This window comes from Schistocerca piceifrons, chromosome 5 (genome assembly GCF_021461385.2).
Source record: "Schistocerca piceifrons isolate TAMUIC-IGC-003096 chromosome 5, iqSchPice1.1, whole genome shotgun sequence".
In the NCBI taxonomy this organism is placed as follows: domain Eukaryota; kingdom Metazoa; phylum Arthropoda; class Insecta; order Orthoptera; family Acrididae; genus Schistocerca; species Schistocerca piceifrons.
This window is the reverse complement of record NC_060142.1, coordinates 703,368,064-703,383,671: the sequence shown is the minus strand read 5'-3', so window position 1 is coordinate 703,383,671 and position 15,608 is coordinate 703,368,064.

The following is a 15,608-nucleotide window of genomic DNA, read 5'->3' as shown; positions in this document are numbered from 1 at the left end:
TCGTCGTTGGCCCTGTTCTTGCAGGATCTTTCTCCGGTCGCAGTGATGCCCAAGATTTGATGTTTTAACGGATTCCTGACATTCTCCGCACACTCGTGAAATGATCGTTCGGGAAAATCCCCACTTCATCGCTATTTCGAAGATGCCGTGTCCCATCGCTCGTGCGCCAACCATAACACGATGTTCAAACTCACTTAAATCTTGATAACCTGCCACTGTAGCAGCAGTAACCGATCTAACAACTGTCCCAGACACTTGTTGTTTTACATAGGTGTTGCCAGCCGCAGCGCTGTGTTCTGTCAGTATATATATATATATATATATATATATATATATATATATATATATATATATGAACACACATGCCTATACCGGTTTCTTCGGCGCTTCAGTGTAGTATTTCCAGGGACGTCACACAATTCCGTACCTCTTTTAAAACTTAACAATTTTCACGCTCAGAACACGGTAACGAGCAGTCTATTTCCTTGTTCATTAATAGCAGCGCCTTGGCACTGCTATTGCCATCGTCGAATGCCTTAAACTGTAGGAGGTGCAGTGCCGTATTCTAGACGAAAACCACGCGGCGCAGCTGATGATGAATTGCACCCACTGAAGTGGGGAACGCCAAAGGCCTTTTGTTGGCCTGTTGCCACCATCTCTACTCCACTCACACTGGGCAACGAACGGACGAGCGAGTGAGTTAGTTGTTCCAGGGCGATCCCTACCGGCGTCCAAGTTAACTGGCACCTTGGCGTCGAGGAAACTGAAACGCCCTGTGTTATATTTCAGTGTAACGCAGATTTGAACAATACTGATCTTTCTTGTAACCTGAAGACGAGTGGCACACGCTGGCATTATACAAAGTCTGCCACAAAAATGTATGCAGGGTGTTACAAAAAGGTACGACCAACACACAAATAAAGAAAAGATGTTATGTGGTCGTGTGTCCGGAAACGCTTAATTTCCATGTTACAGCTCATTTTAGTTTCGTCAGTATGTACTGTACTTCCTCGATTCACCGCCAGTTGGCCCAATTGAAGGAAGGTAATGCTGACTTCGGTGCTTGCGTTGACATGCGACTCATTGCTCTACAGTATTAGTAGCATCAAGCACATCAGTACGTAGCATCAACAGGTTAGTGTTCATCACGAACGTGGTTTTGCAGTCAGTGCAATGTTTACAAATCCGGAGTTGGCAGATGCCCATTTGATGTATGGATTAGCACGGGGCAATAGCCGTGGCGCGGTACTTTTGTATCGAGACAGATTTCCAGAACGAAGGTGTCCCGATAGGAAGGTTTTCGAAGCAATTGATCGGCGTCTTAGGGAGCACGGAACATTCCATCTTATGACTCGCGACTGGGGAAGACCTAGAACGACGAGGACACCTGCAATGGACGAGGCAATTCTTCGTCCAGTTGACGATAACCCTAATGTCAGCGTCAGAGAAGTTGCTGCTGTACAAGGTAACGTTGATCACGTCACTGTATGGAGAGTGCTACGGGAGAACCAGTTGTTTCCGTACCATGTACAGCGTGTGCAGGCACTATCAGCAGCTGATTGGCCTCCACGGGTACACTTCTGCGAATGGTTCATCCAACAATGTGTCAATTCTCATTTGAGTGCAAATGTTCTCTTTACGGATGAGGCTTCATTCCAGCGTGATCAAATTGTAAATTTTCACAATCAACATGTGGGACTGACGAGAATCCGGACGCAATTGTGCAAACACGTCATCAACACAGATTTTCTGTGAACGTTTGGGCAGGCATTGTTGGTGATGTCTTGATTGGGCCCAATTGTTCTTCCACCTACGCTCAATGGAGCACGTTATCATGATTTCATACGGGATACTCCATCTGTGCTGCTAGAACATGTGCCTTTACAAGTGCGACACAACATGTGGTTCATGCACGATGGAGCTCCTGCACATTTCAGTCGAAGTGTTCGTACGCTTCTCAACAACAGATTCGGTGACCGATTGATTGGTAGAGGCGGACCAATTCAGTGGCCTCCACGCTCTCCTGACCTCAATCCTCTTGACTTTCATTTGAAAGCTCGTGTCTACGCAACCCCGGTACCAAATGCAGAGACTCTTCGTGCTCGTATTGTGGACGGCTGTGATACAATACGCCATTCTCCAGGGCTGCATCAGCGCATCAGGGATTCCATGCGACGGAGGGTGGATGCATGTATCATCGCTAACGGAGGACATTTTGAACATTTCCTGTAACAAAGTGTTTGAAGCCACGATGGTACGTTCTGTTGCTGTGTGTTTCCATTCCATGATTAATGTGATTTGAAGAGAAGTAATAAAATGAGCTCTAACATGGAAAGTAAGCGTTTCCGGACACATATCCACATAACATATTTTCTTTCCTTGTGTGTGAGGAATGTATCCTGAAAGTTTGGCCGTACCTTTTTGTAACACCCTGTATACATTCTTTGTCAGACTGCATTGATATTGTCAACTGATCTGAATCACGAGTGTATTGCAGGACGGTCTTTTGCTCAACAGATATCGATACATTCATCACAACACTGAGGAAACAAAAATGGTGGGATCACGCTCGACTTTTAAGCGGAGAAAATGCATTCTGAAACGGTTTGTCAAAACTGGTATGTAGCCTAACAATTAAATGCATTATTGACATGGCATGGTTCAAATGGTTCAAATAGCTCTGAGCACTATGGGACTTAACATCTGTGGTCATCAGTCCCTTAGAACTTAGAACTACTTAAACCTAACTAGCCTAAGGACATCACACACATCCATGCCCGAGGCAGGATTCGAACCTGCGACCGTAGCGGGCGCGCGGTTCCAGACTGATGCTCCTAGAACCGCACGGCCACACTGGCCGGCGACATGGCATGGATCGATTTATGATATTCGCAAAGGAAGATGTGGGAAACCGCGCGCAACTACAAGTTCTACTTCGACGGCTCTCTTGTTGGAAAAATTTGTTACTTCTCCACCCAAGTCTGGTATGCAATGTACTTGCGAAGTGAGGATTAGCAGAAAAATGCTACACTAAGTTTATATCCCACGATTAATAAAGACGATCCTGATAGCCGAATACAGTTCTGGGACTGGTAGCTACAAATGGTAACTGTAGCTGAACAATCTGTAACGAAGATAGTATGGTCTAATGGGACAGAATGTAAACTTAATGGAACAGCGAATCGGGATAATTACTTCTTTTGGGCACGGAAAATCAGCTTTCTCCTATTGATAAGACGGTTAATCTACCAGGGCCCCACGTGTGGTATGGGCTATCACCTAAGAGCTTAGTAGGACCAATTTCCCTCGATGATACTGCCATTGGATATGTGTACCTGTAAATGTTACACGTATTAATTGTGCCAGGTGTTGTCCGCTTCATCGAGGTTTCTACCAGCATAACGGGGCACCACCACATTACCACCTAGTCGTGCGAGCTTTCCTGGTTCACAATCTGCAGGGACACTGAATTGGACGAAGAGGGCCCATTGAGTTTCCACCAACGTATACGAATCTAGCCCCTCTGGACTTTTGCTTGTGGGAGAACAGTGAAAAGTCAGGTGTGTGGAAGTAAGCCGCGCACGTCGAAGGATCTCCGCCAGGAGATTACAGTGGCATGGGCAGCGATCTCTGTCGAAACAGTAACCAGTGTAGCTGCGGCGACTGCTCGTCGTTCCTTTATCTTTATAGTCGTCAGCGGTCGCTAATTTGAACCTCTAACCTAACCACGTGCTTAACTGAAGACAGCTCCACATGTGTCATCAGTGATTGTAAAAGAGAAAGGTTTCTTGAGGACTCTATATTCTAGAAGAGGGTACTTGAGAAAGTTAGGGAGGGCAGTATTGTCGCGTAATATGTGCTTAGCTGACAAAGAAAAAAAAGTACTCAATCTCCTCGTATGAGTTTATGGAACTGATTCAGCTCCGGAAGTTAACAAAGACGGAAATCGGAATAACGTAGATAACTAGCCCAAATGGCCACGTGTGTTAAAGCACTCCTTGCAGGATGGGGAGGTGTGCTGGTCATCTGGCGGATTAAAGACGAGGGTTGGTGCGCTGGCGATCTTTGATGTGGTTTCTAGGCGGTTTTCCACATTCCACTACGTGAATACTGGGCTGGTAACCAAGTTCCACCTCAGTTACTGTTGTGTACTGCTTGGTACACATTGGTAAGGTGAGCTGGGGTACTGAATGGTGCAATTGTCGTCGTCGTATAGAAGCTGGACAGGGCCAGAAACGATTAACGAACACACGAATACACCAAACGGTAGTTTTACTTAACTTGCAGCTTTCTTTAAGCATTCCAAAGAAACATTACAAAAGAACAAAAAGCAGTTAAGTCCAGCTATTACAAGAAGTCAACTAAAAATGTCGTGCAGTGTGAGGCTCTCACTGAAATGTCCCCTTAGAAAAATTAGTGAATAACTTTGCTGATAAACCTCTTACATTATTTGCTTTTCAAACAGCTGAGCAAAACTGAACGTACTCAGACATTACTCTCTTTACTTATTCTGATCAACACTAAACTGACACGCAATATTTTTAGCGCAACTCAATCTGACTTTTAATAATCCCTAAAAAAGAATGGCGGTGACTAACAATAACCTATACCTTTCATGAATGACTTACCTTACGTGCAGTCTGGATCCGCAAGACCGCTACGGTCGCAGGTTCGAATCCTGCCTCGGGCATGGATGTTTGTGATGTCTTTAGGTTAGTTAGGTTTAACTAGTTCTAAGTTCTAGGGGACTAATGACCTCAGAAGTTGAGTCCCATAGTGCTCAGAGCCATTTGAACCATTTGAACTTACCTCACGAAATGTTCGTTACTCAAACTACTGCAATACAGCGAGCGCCAATACTGCCAGCTAAATAAAAGATTCTAACTACTGAAGTCACTAACTACCGATTGCCATAGTTAGCAAATGAAAGATTGTGATAGAGAACAAACAATGTATTTACCTTAATAGTAAAAGTCATAATATATATCAGTTCATGACATCCAGTCTTACAAATTTACTGTCTCTGTCCAGATCATTCGCGCTCAAAACTCCGCCATCTCTCTCCCCACATCCACCACTGCTGACGCCTCACCTCCAACTGCGCAACACCACGCGCTGTTCACTACCAACTGCCCAACACTACAGTGGCGAATATTCCAACAACGCCAACCAGCCACTGACTGCACACAGCCCAGCCAGTGATTTTCATACAGAGCGCTACGTGCCGTTACCAATATAAAAACCTAAACAGCCTACTTACATCACTACTTACCAACAACTGAACAGTCGAAGGCTGATTAAGACTGAAGGCTGCGACTGAAACTGGTCCGTGTAGCTGCTGCCTTCCATCCTACATCGTGCTGGCAGAGGGCGGTCATAGTCAGAGCCACTGAAGGCGTGGGTCAGTGGGCGCGCATCACTGGATCCACGGGGTCCCCATGCAACTGATACCAGCGTTTGTCGGAAATTATGACACCGCAACAACACGGTTCGTAAACATTTAGAAAATTTTCCCTTGCTTTCACATGAATGCCACTAAGCACAGGCCGTTGGTTGCGGGTGGTGGTGGTGGTGGGGATGGGCGGGAGGGGGGGGGGGAAGGTAACGTTATGGCGACATGAAGGGCATCTGGCCACCCCTCAACTTAACCACGCGAAATCCGTACGTAACAATGTCGACCCGGCGCCGATGTGGGAAAAAGGGACAAGAAAAAAAAGACGATCGGACTTATAGAGATCAGAGGATACTGTCTATGTTTCAGATCAAATGTTTCTAGGCGGAGATTTTGTGTTGTTCCTATTGATGGTTGTAGCCTCTCCCCGATGTTATTCAATCTGTATACTGAGCAAGCAATAAAGGAAACAAAAGAAAAATTCGGAGTAGGTATTAAAATCCATGGAGAAGAAATAAAAACTTTGAGGTTCGCCGATGATTTTGTAATTCTGTCAGAGACAGCAAAGGACTTGGAAGAGCAGTTGAACGGAATGGAAAGTGTCCTGAAAGGAGGGTATGAGATGAACATCAACAAAAGCAAAACGAGGATAATGGAACGTAGTCGAATTAAAACAGGTGATGCTGAGGGAATTAGATTAGGAAATGAGGCACTTAAAGTAGTAAAGGAGTTTTGCTATTTGGGGAGCAAAATAACTGATGATGGTCGAAGTAGAGAGGATATCAAATGTAGACTGGCAATGGCAAGGAAAGCGTTTCTAAAGAAGAGAAATTTGTTAACATCGAGTATAGATTTAAGTGTCAGGAAGTCGTTTCTGAAAGTATTTGTATGGAGTGTAGCCATGTGTGGAAGTGCAACATGGACGATTAATAGTTTAGATAAGAAGAGAATAGAAGCTTTCGAAATGTGGTGCTACAGAAGAATGCTGAAGATTAGATGGGTAGATCACATAACTAATGAGGAGTTATTGAATAGAATTGGGGAGAAGAGGAGTTTGTGGCACAACTTGACTAGAAGAAGGAATCAGTTGGTAGGACATGTTCTGAGGCATCAAGGGATCACCAATTTAGTACTGGAGGGCAGCGTGGAGGGTAAAAATCGTAGAGGGAGACCAAGAGATGAATACACTAAGCAGATTCGGAAGGCTGTAGGCTGCAGTAGGTACTGGGAGACGAAGAAGCTTGCACAGGATAGAGTAGCATGGAGATCTGCATCAAACCAGTCTCGGAACTGAAGACCACAACAACAACTACAACAACAACCTATTGATGGCTTGTGTGCAGTTCGAGTGTTGCGTGCTTTCCTCCGGGCGATCGGTATTACTTCGACGGAACGGACGATATTCACGTTGCTGCCATCGTAGAGGCTGCCCTTGATGTAGTCGGCGGGCGATAAAGCGTAACTCAGTTTAGGGAGCGCGCCCCGCTTCGCGCTGGGTGTGGCCTGCATGACGGAGTGTTCTTTAAGCGCATCGACCCGGAGCGACCTTTCCCCGTATCTGGGCCTGAACCCCCACCCTCTCCCCACCTCACCCTTAGCCGCGCCGCGCCGCGCAGCCCTGCTCTGCCGCGTCGCGGAATGGATGGATCAAGCGGAGCACCAGCTTAAATTTCCGCTGCTTCATTAGGGCGCGCCTTGTACGGCCGCCTAAGACCGCGCGTGACGGTTTCAGCATCATTAGGCTCTCGTTAGAGACAGAACCGATTCGTTTCTGAACTTGGCAGCGCCGGAACGAGGTAGCAGGCACACAGCGCACTCCGTCTCACGGCTGGCGAGTCGTTTGGTTGCAGATGAAATATGCAGCCCGTTCGCCGTCAAAGCGGCGTCCTCGTCGGCGTCGTACGTCAGCGCCCTTTAGTTCCGTCTTTGCTACATCGGGCAGAAATTGGGTCCTGTAACGGGAGCCTCCCGACTACTGATATAACCGAACGAGAGTCAGAAACGATCACCTCCTTTTACATCCTGCAGGTGTCGTTTCATGGTCGTCGTCTTCACCATCTTCATTAGAGATTCGGAATCCACTGCAGTATAAAGATCGTTTCCAGACGTCTCCACATATTGTGATCTTAAGTGTTACACGTTCAGCTCTATCTGGTTGCCCCAAACGACATACGCAGCGAGGTGTCAGAAGACATGGGATAGCGGTATGCTCACACACAGATGACGGCAGTATCGTGCACGCAACGTATATCTACATCTACATCTACTTTCATACTCCACAAGCCACCTGACGGTGTGTGGCGGAGGGTACATTGAGTACCTCGATCGGTTCTCCCATCTATTCCAGTCTCGTATTGTTCGTGGAAAGAACGATCGTCGGTATGCCTCTGTGTGGGCTCTAATCTTTCTGAGTTTGCTCTCATGGTCTCTTCGCGAGTTAAACGTAGGAGGGAGCAATATACTGCTTGACTCCTCGGTGAAGGTATGTTCTCGAAACTTCAACAAAAGCCCGTACCGAGCTACTGAGCGCCTCTCTTGCAGAGTCTTCCACTGGAGTTTATCCATCATCTCCGTAACGCTTACACGATTACTAAATGAGCCTGTAACGAAGCGCGCTGCTCCACGTTGGATCTTCTCTATCTCTTCTATCAACCCTATCTGGTACGGATCAAACACCGGTGAGCAGTATTCAAGCAGTGGGCGAACAGGTGTACTGTAACCTACTTCCTTTGTTTTCGGACTGCATTTCCTTAGGATTCTTCCAATGAATCTCAGTCTGGCATCTGCTTTACCGACGATTAATTTTATATGGCCATTCTATTTTAAACCACTCCTAATGCGTACTCCCAGATAATTTATGGAATTAACTGCTTCCAGTTGCTGACCTGCTATATTGTAACTAAATGATAAAAGATCTTTCTTTCTGTGTATTTGCAGCACATTACACTTGTCTACCTTGAGATACAGTTGCCATTCCCTTCACCATGCGTCAATTCGTTGCAGATCCTCCTGTATTTCAGTACAATTTTCCATTGTTACAACCTCTCGACATACTACAGCATCATCTGCAAAAAGCCTCAGTGAAGTTCCGATGTTATCGACAAGGTCATTTATATATATTATGAATAGCAACGGTCCTATGACACTCCCCTGCGGCACACCTGAAATCACTCTTACTTCGGAAGACTTCTCTCCATTGAGAATGACATGCTGCGTTCTGCTATCTAGGACCTCTTCAATCCAATCACACAATTGTTCTGATAGTCCAAATGCTCTTACTTTGTTCATCAAACGACTGTGGGGAACTGTATGGAACGCCTTGCGGAAATCAAGAAACACGGCATCTACCTGGGAACCCGTGTCTATGGCCCTCTGAGTCTCGTGGACGAATAGCGCGAGCTGGGTTTCACACGATCGTCTTTTTCGAAACCCGTGCTGATTCCTACAGAGTAGATTTCTAGTCTCCAGAAAAGTCATTATACTCGAACATAATACGTGTTCCAAAATTCTACAACTGATCGGCGTTAGAGATATAGGTCTATAGTTCTGCACATCTGCTCGACGTCGAGGGCAGTGAATCGGCGGAGATGTCGTTTGTACTGAGGTGATGCAAGGGAGATCCTTTCCGACGTGATTATGATCGCACGACATGAATTAACAGACTTCGAACGCATAATGGTTGCTGGAGCCATACGCATGGGACACTTTTGTAACGTTATTTATAAATGTACAACGTTCTTTAAAAAATTTATGTGTTTGTTTTCGAATGAATATGAAATGCGTAATGTTTGTGATAAGCAAATTTACTGTGTGATGCGCCGCTGAGTAAATGATTTGCTTAATCAGTGTTACTGTAATCCAAAAATATTAAATAACTTAATCTGGAAAACCAAGACGCAATGCCCATAATGAAATCAATCCCTCTGAAATTTACCCTGTAACTCACCATGGCTTTCTTACTATTCATTGAGCGGCAGCCTATGGAGGGTTATTTACTTTCACTAGCAGGTGCTTCTTTTGATTATTATTATTTCTTCTGTCCCAGCCTGCTATTATGGCATATCCTGTCCACATTCGCTCTTATTTTTCTTTGGTGACGTAACCTTCTCTGAATAGTTTTGCCCGTTATTTGAATTAGATTTAGGCCCATCTAAATTGTGAAAGCGCGTTTCAACTGTCGATTGCAAATTTGTGAACAATTATTAACAAGATCCAAGGACCCATACCAATGTAAGTAACTGAATTCATCACAAGATGACTGCTGCATCATATTAACAAAGGGAGTAATTATTTAACAAAAAAATGTGAACAGCAGACGAACAAAATGAATATTCCCGCATATTAAGCTTTCCACAGGGTAACCACAGCACGTACCAAGACTGTAAAGTGCAACTTTATTATATGTGGGTATTTTGTTAAACGTGTTTTGTATTGCCATTGTACCGCGAAATGAGGTTTATACCTCGAAACATGATGCTTAATCAAGTAATTTAAGTAACTCAACAAAATTTTGTGACTGGTAGGAGTCTCTTAAAAACTTTGTCAGGAAACCGACTGTTTAGGGGGACCACTTTAAATCTGGATAGATAGACCTCGATTTCAATTGCATACTTCTGATTTTAAGAAAACTGAGAAATTAGTTTTCCTGAATAAACTGTGTGCTATTCTTACCCTGCTGACGTGTATCCGTTTCTGGAAATGAAGTGTAGTTTCTTGCTAAATAAACCGAAAAACAACTGGTGTTTATTAATGATGAAACATATAATGCTACCACTTCATAATAAGTATCTACTACCTATAACGTACGTAACTGAGAATGTATATAACGTTCAGCAGATACACTCCAATATTTCCTATGCTCACATAATTTTCGTTGTTTCTCACATTGGCCGACAGCCACATATGTTATTCTCTATGAAGTTCATTCAAAAAACAAAAACCATACACAGAACTGGCTCGTCAACTATCAATTCCTACCTACACTTCGACATGATTGTTATTAGTGTTGTGCCCCTTTGCTACGATGTTAATCTAGAGCTCAAGGATGCACGTCATATCTCTTAACAAACATAGCTTAAAAGGCAGACAACACGCCAATGATAAAATTGACGTCCACAGTAAGATGATCCAAAAAATGCTTTAGTTTTGTATTAAAATCGTTGATGTCAAGAGGTTGTGTGTCTTGTTCACTGGGGACGGTGGGTACACATTTTTTTACCAATTCCGTTGGTTTTTTTTTTCAAACAGTCTCGCCACCGAGTGGTTTGATGCCGTCCTATGGTCTTTTTCTTCTGTGCATCATCGGAAGCACAAAGGAAGTGACGAAGCTAGGGGCGTCTGACACTCCCTTGAGTTAAAAGCTTGACTCATTACCGAATCACGCACTTCTCTCGCTTTTTATCAGAAGCGAGAACTAAAATATTATCCAAAAATTTAGTAAGTACACAGATACTGTCCTGCAATTTTATGCTTTCAAGAATTCGGATTGTGTTATAAATCAAGACATGAAAGGATTATACTTCGTATAATATCGTATTAACGATAAAAAAAGAAGTTGTTTGAAGTCCGTTAATATTTTAAGGCGACGTCTGTGAGACTTGAATTTGTAAAAGAAGGCAATGGGGCAACAGGAGTAATACAAACGTAAAACGAGAATAGCGGTGGAGCCCAGATTTGTCGGAGTAATAATGTACAGCGATTCGGTAAACGTGAGCTGACAGCTGATTAAGGCCATGACTAATCGATTTACTCCTGGCCGTTCCACGAGCTATTGGACGACGATAAACAGTGTGTATTATCGACAAATGCTTGCATTACTAATTTCACGAACAACGCACCGTTGGTTTACGGCTCTCAGCAAACGTGTTTTCTTTTTCATTTCGGGGTACTGTACAGCATTTGGCTGGCATAGCAGCGCCCACGCTGACTGGGAGAAAAGCCAGCGAATGGCAGGCCGAGAAGGTCAAAGCTGTTCCAGTATTTCAGAGTGGTCATTACGTGTAAAATTACGGTTATTATATGGCATTAATATTACACACATATGGTAAGACTGTGGCATCAAATGTCTTTATCTCGCCGTGCAGAATGAGTTTCTCTGTCCCTCCGAGCATTTAAATGGGTTGTTTGAGTCAATAAGATGCGCCGTATCGTCTCCTGGCATCGCGGTTTGCTGAGCTCCTCTGAAAAAGGCGTGCGGGAGAAACTTGATACCTTCTCTACTCTAAGAATATGTCACGTTTTCAGTAGCACCACGGAACAGTTTTCGGTTGCGGCTGAGAGTTTCATACAGATCCATTTCTGTGAGTAACTACGGGACACGGCCACTGCTGGAGAACACTGATTCTTTGCAACGCATATATCGCTTGTAGGTGAGGAAGTACGTATTATAATAAGTCTGCTGTTTAAAAGTTTTCTGCTACTGGGTGGGCTATCTCAATCACAGGATATGTCGTGTGGGACCAGTCTGATTACAAGACAGTTTTTATCGTGCAGCCGTTTTCCTTCATTTTCTACTTCAATTACGCTTATAATGTTGATAAGAATAAATATTTGCGTCTTTTGCAATTGAATGTTTATTTTGTTTTTATCTAAACATATTTCGGTTGTACGTATTAGGCGTCAAGAGTGGTTTACAAAATAACGAACAGTTATGTAACTACACATATTTTGTTGTGAGACAAGCAGTCTTTTCTTGCAGCACATTTAGTTTAAGTAACTACTAACTATTGCAGTCTTCTATTAGTCCATCTCCTTCTCCCTTCTGTCTATTTTCACCTTCCCCCCTCTTTCTCTGTCTCCTCCTCCCCCCCCCCCCCCATCTCTGTCCAACAATTCCTTCCCCCTCACTGTTCATATTCTACTTCGCCCACTCTCTCTTCATCTCTTCCCTGTATCTCCTCGTCCCTTTCCATCTCCTGCTCTCCGTTTCACTGTCCATGTCTTCCTCCCCCATGTCTTCCTCTGTCTGTGTCTTCCTCTCTCCCCCCTTTCTCCTCCTCTCCCTCTCTCTTTCCCTCTCCTCCTGCTCCTCTCTCTCTGACCATCTCTCCCTCCCTCTCTGATTATCATTTCCTGATCCCCCTCTCGCCGTCCACCTCCTCCTCGGCCTTTCTTTGTCATCACCACGTTATCACTCACATCTCGATAGGAAGCTGATGGTTTTTAGTGCACATCATTTCTTTCCGGATTGTAAATAATACGTGTACAAATTGGTTTAAATCGATCCCAGTGGCTTAGGAAGAAATATTGAACATATTCATTTATGACAAGTATTGGCACACATACGTATACACTGATTCTTATGGGTTTACACCATACGTCTCCTGAGGAGATGTTAAACTTACCTGTGGCATCCACCCGTGTGGCCTGATATCAGGTCCGAAACACATTAACAAATTTATTGGCTCGCTGCAGTGCTCATTTTCGCGGCCAATGTGACATTCTGATCATCATAAATAAGAGACAAGTTGCACTTCATACTACTGAAAGAATTTTTAGACAGCTCAATACAGTTGCTCGCGAAGTATCCTCCATGCTATACTTGAGGATGCACTACATGCAAAGGCCATTTGTCTTACGCTGATATCTGGCTCTTCTTCAACAGTCGGTAGAATGTGTTCTTCTTGGCAGGGTGCACGAGCAACACGTGATATTTCTTGGTCAGTAGTCTGTGGTGCTACAGATACTGTCTTGGCAACGCGAAGATACACAGCACTAAAGGTGGGATGACTCTGTTGCCTTCGGTCAGGAAACGCCGTCTGATATAGCCGTGCAGTCTTGTGTCCTTTACCATTGGTGTGGTTATGCATAAAATCAAATCAAACTGCTCACGAAATGAATGTTCTGCCCAGTTTAAAAGGAGAACTTTCATTTAACTAACTGCCTGTAGTACATGTACACAATGGACACGTTGAAGACTGTTGAATGACGAATGCAAACAAGTCTTCATGACAACACAGCGCCATCTAGGATACAATATCAAATGGGTCCATAGATAAGTGAAACTGTTGGGCTATACCTGGAAAGCCGTTGAACGTCAGGTTTCGTTAATAACTGGAAAACAAGGATTCTCGGACATAATTTTTATATGAACTTTTATCCCTTTTTGGCCTAAGGAACCTGTGCCCGAAGTTTGTATACTTAAATAAAAAATACACTGGTGGAAAAATACCACGACACCAAGAAGGAGTTGGCCGGCCGGAGTGGCCGAGCGGTTAAAGGCGCTACAGTCTGGAACCGCACGACAACTACGGTCGCAGGTTCGAATCCTGCCTCGGGCATGGATGTGTGTGATGTCCTTAGGTTAGTTAGGTTTAAGTAGTTCTAAGTTCTAGGGGACTTATGACCACAGCAGTTGAGTCCCATAGTGCTCAAAGCCATTTGAACCCAAGAAGGAGTTGTGTTTCTGCATCTAAAAGATGATATCTATTCCAGTTTCGCGGCAGTCACATATGAATGGTGCCAGCAGTGCCACTATGATGATGCAAATCAGATTTGCTTGAAATTCATGCTGTAAATATCGTGACCGTATGTTATCTTTGAGATTGGACGTGGTGAGTTGATGTTAGTCAAGAATGCTTTTAAGGCGAAGAAGACACCATTATCGACACCTCACTGAGTTTGAACGAGGTCGTGTAATAGGGCTATGAGAAACTGGATGTTCCCTCTGAAGAGTTTTTAGCAAACAGAACACAAAAAAATGGTCCAATGGCTCTGAGCACTATGGGACTTAACTTCTGAGTTAATCATTCCCCTATAACTTTGAAGTACTTAAACCTAACTAACCTAAGGACATCACACACATCCATGCCCGAGGCAGGATTCGAACCTGCGACGTAGCGGTCGCGCGGTTCCAGATTGTAGCGCCTAGAACCGCTCGGCCACAACGGCCGGCAAACAGAACACAGCATGTTGTTCTCAATGGAGAGACGTCTATAGACGTTAAAGTAACCTCTGGCTTGCCACAGGGGAGTGTTATGGGACCATTGCTTTTCAGAATATATATAAATGACCTAGTACATAGTGTCGGAAGTTCCATGCGGCTTTTCGCGGATAATGCTGTAGTATACAGAGAAGTTGCAGCATTAGAAAATTGCAGCGATATGCAGGAAGATCTGCAGCGGATAGGCACTTGGTGCAGGAAGTGGCAACTGACCCTTAACATAGACAAATGTAATGTATTGCGAATACATAGAAAGAAGGATCCTTTATTGTATGGTTATATGATAGCGGAACAAACACTGGTAGCAGTTACTTCTGTAAAATATCTGCGAGTATGCGTGCGGAACGATTTGAAGTGGAATGATCATATAAAATTAATTGTTGGTAAGGTGGGTACCAGGTTGAGATTCATTGGGAGAGTCCTGAGAAAATGAAGTCCATCAACAAAGGAGGTGGCTTACAAAACACTCGTTCGACCTATACTTGAGTATTGCTCATCAGTATGGGATCCGTACCAGATCGGGTTGACGGAGGAGATAGAGAAGATCCAAAGAAGAACGGTGCGTTTCGTCACAGGGTTATTTGATAAGCGTGATAACGTTACGGAGATGTTTAGCAAACTCAAGTGGCAGACTCTGCCAGAGAGGCGCTCTGCATCGCGGTATAGCTTGCTGTCCAGGTTTCGAGAGGGTGCGTTTCTGGCTGAGGTATCGAATATATTGCTTCCCCCTACTTATACCTCCCGAGGAGATCACGAATGTAAAATTAGAGAGATTCGAGCGCGCACGGAGGCTTTCCAGCAATCGTTCTTCCCGCGAACCGTACGCGACTGTAACAGGAAAGGGAGGTAATGACAGTGGCACGTAAAGTGCCCTCCGCCACACACCGTTGGGTGGCTTGCGGATTATAAATGTAGATGTAGATGTAGAAAGACTTGGCAGGAATGTAGCCACTGTACATGGTTGTAGGCAGCAGTAGTCACGGGAATGTAGAGTCGCAAGAAAACCGGGCTCCAGGCGGCCACGTGGCACTACCGAGATGGATGATCATCGTGCTCGGCGAATGGCTTTGGTGCGTCATACTGCATCTGCAAAACCCATTTGAGCAGCAGTATCCACCACAGAGAGACAACGAACTGTTACAGGTCGGTTACTTCGAGGAGAGCTCCGAGCGAGATGCCATGTAGCGTATATTCCACCGACCCCCACCACTGTCTGCGACTTCGGAGGTGTCAAGCGAGAGATCATTGGAGGGCAGGATGGAGGTGTGTCGTGCT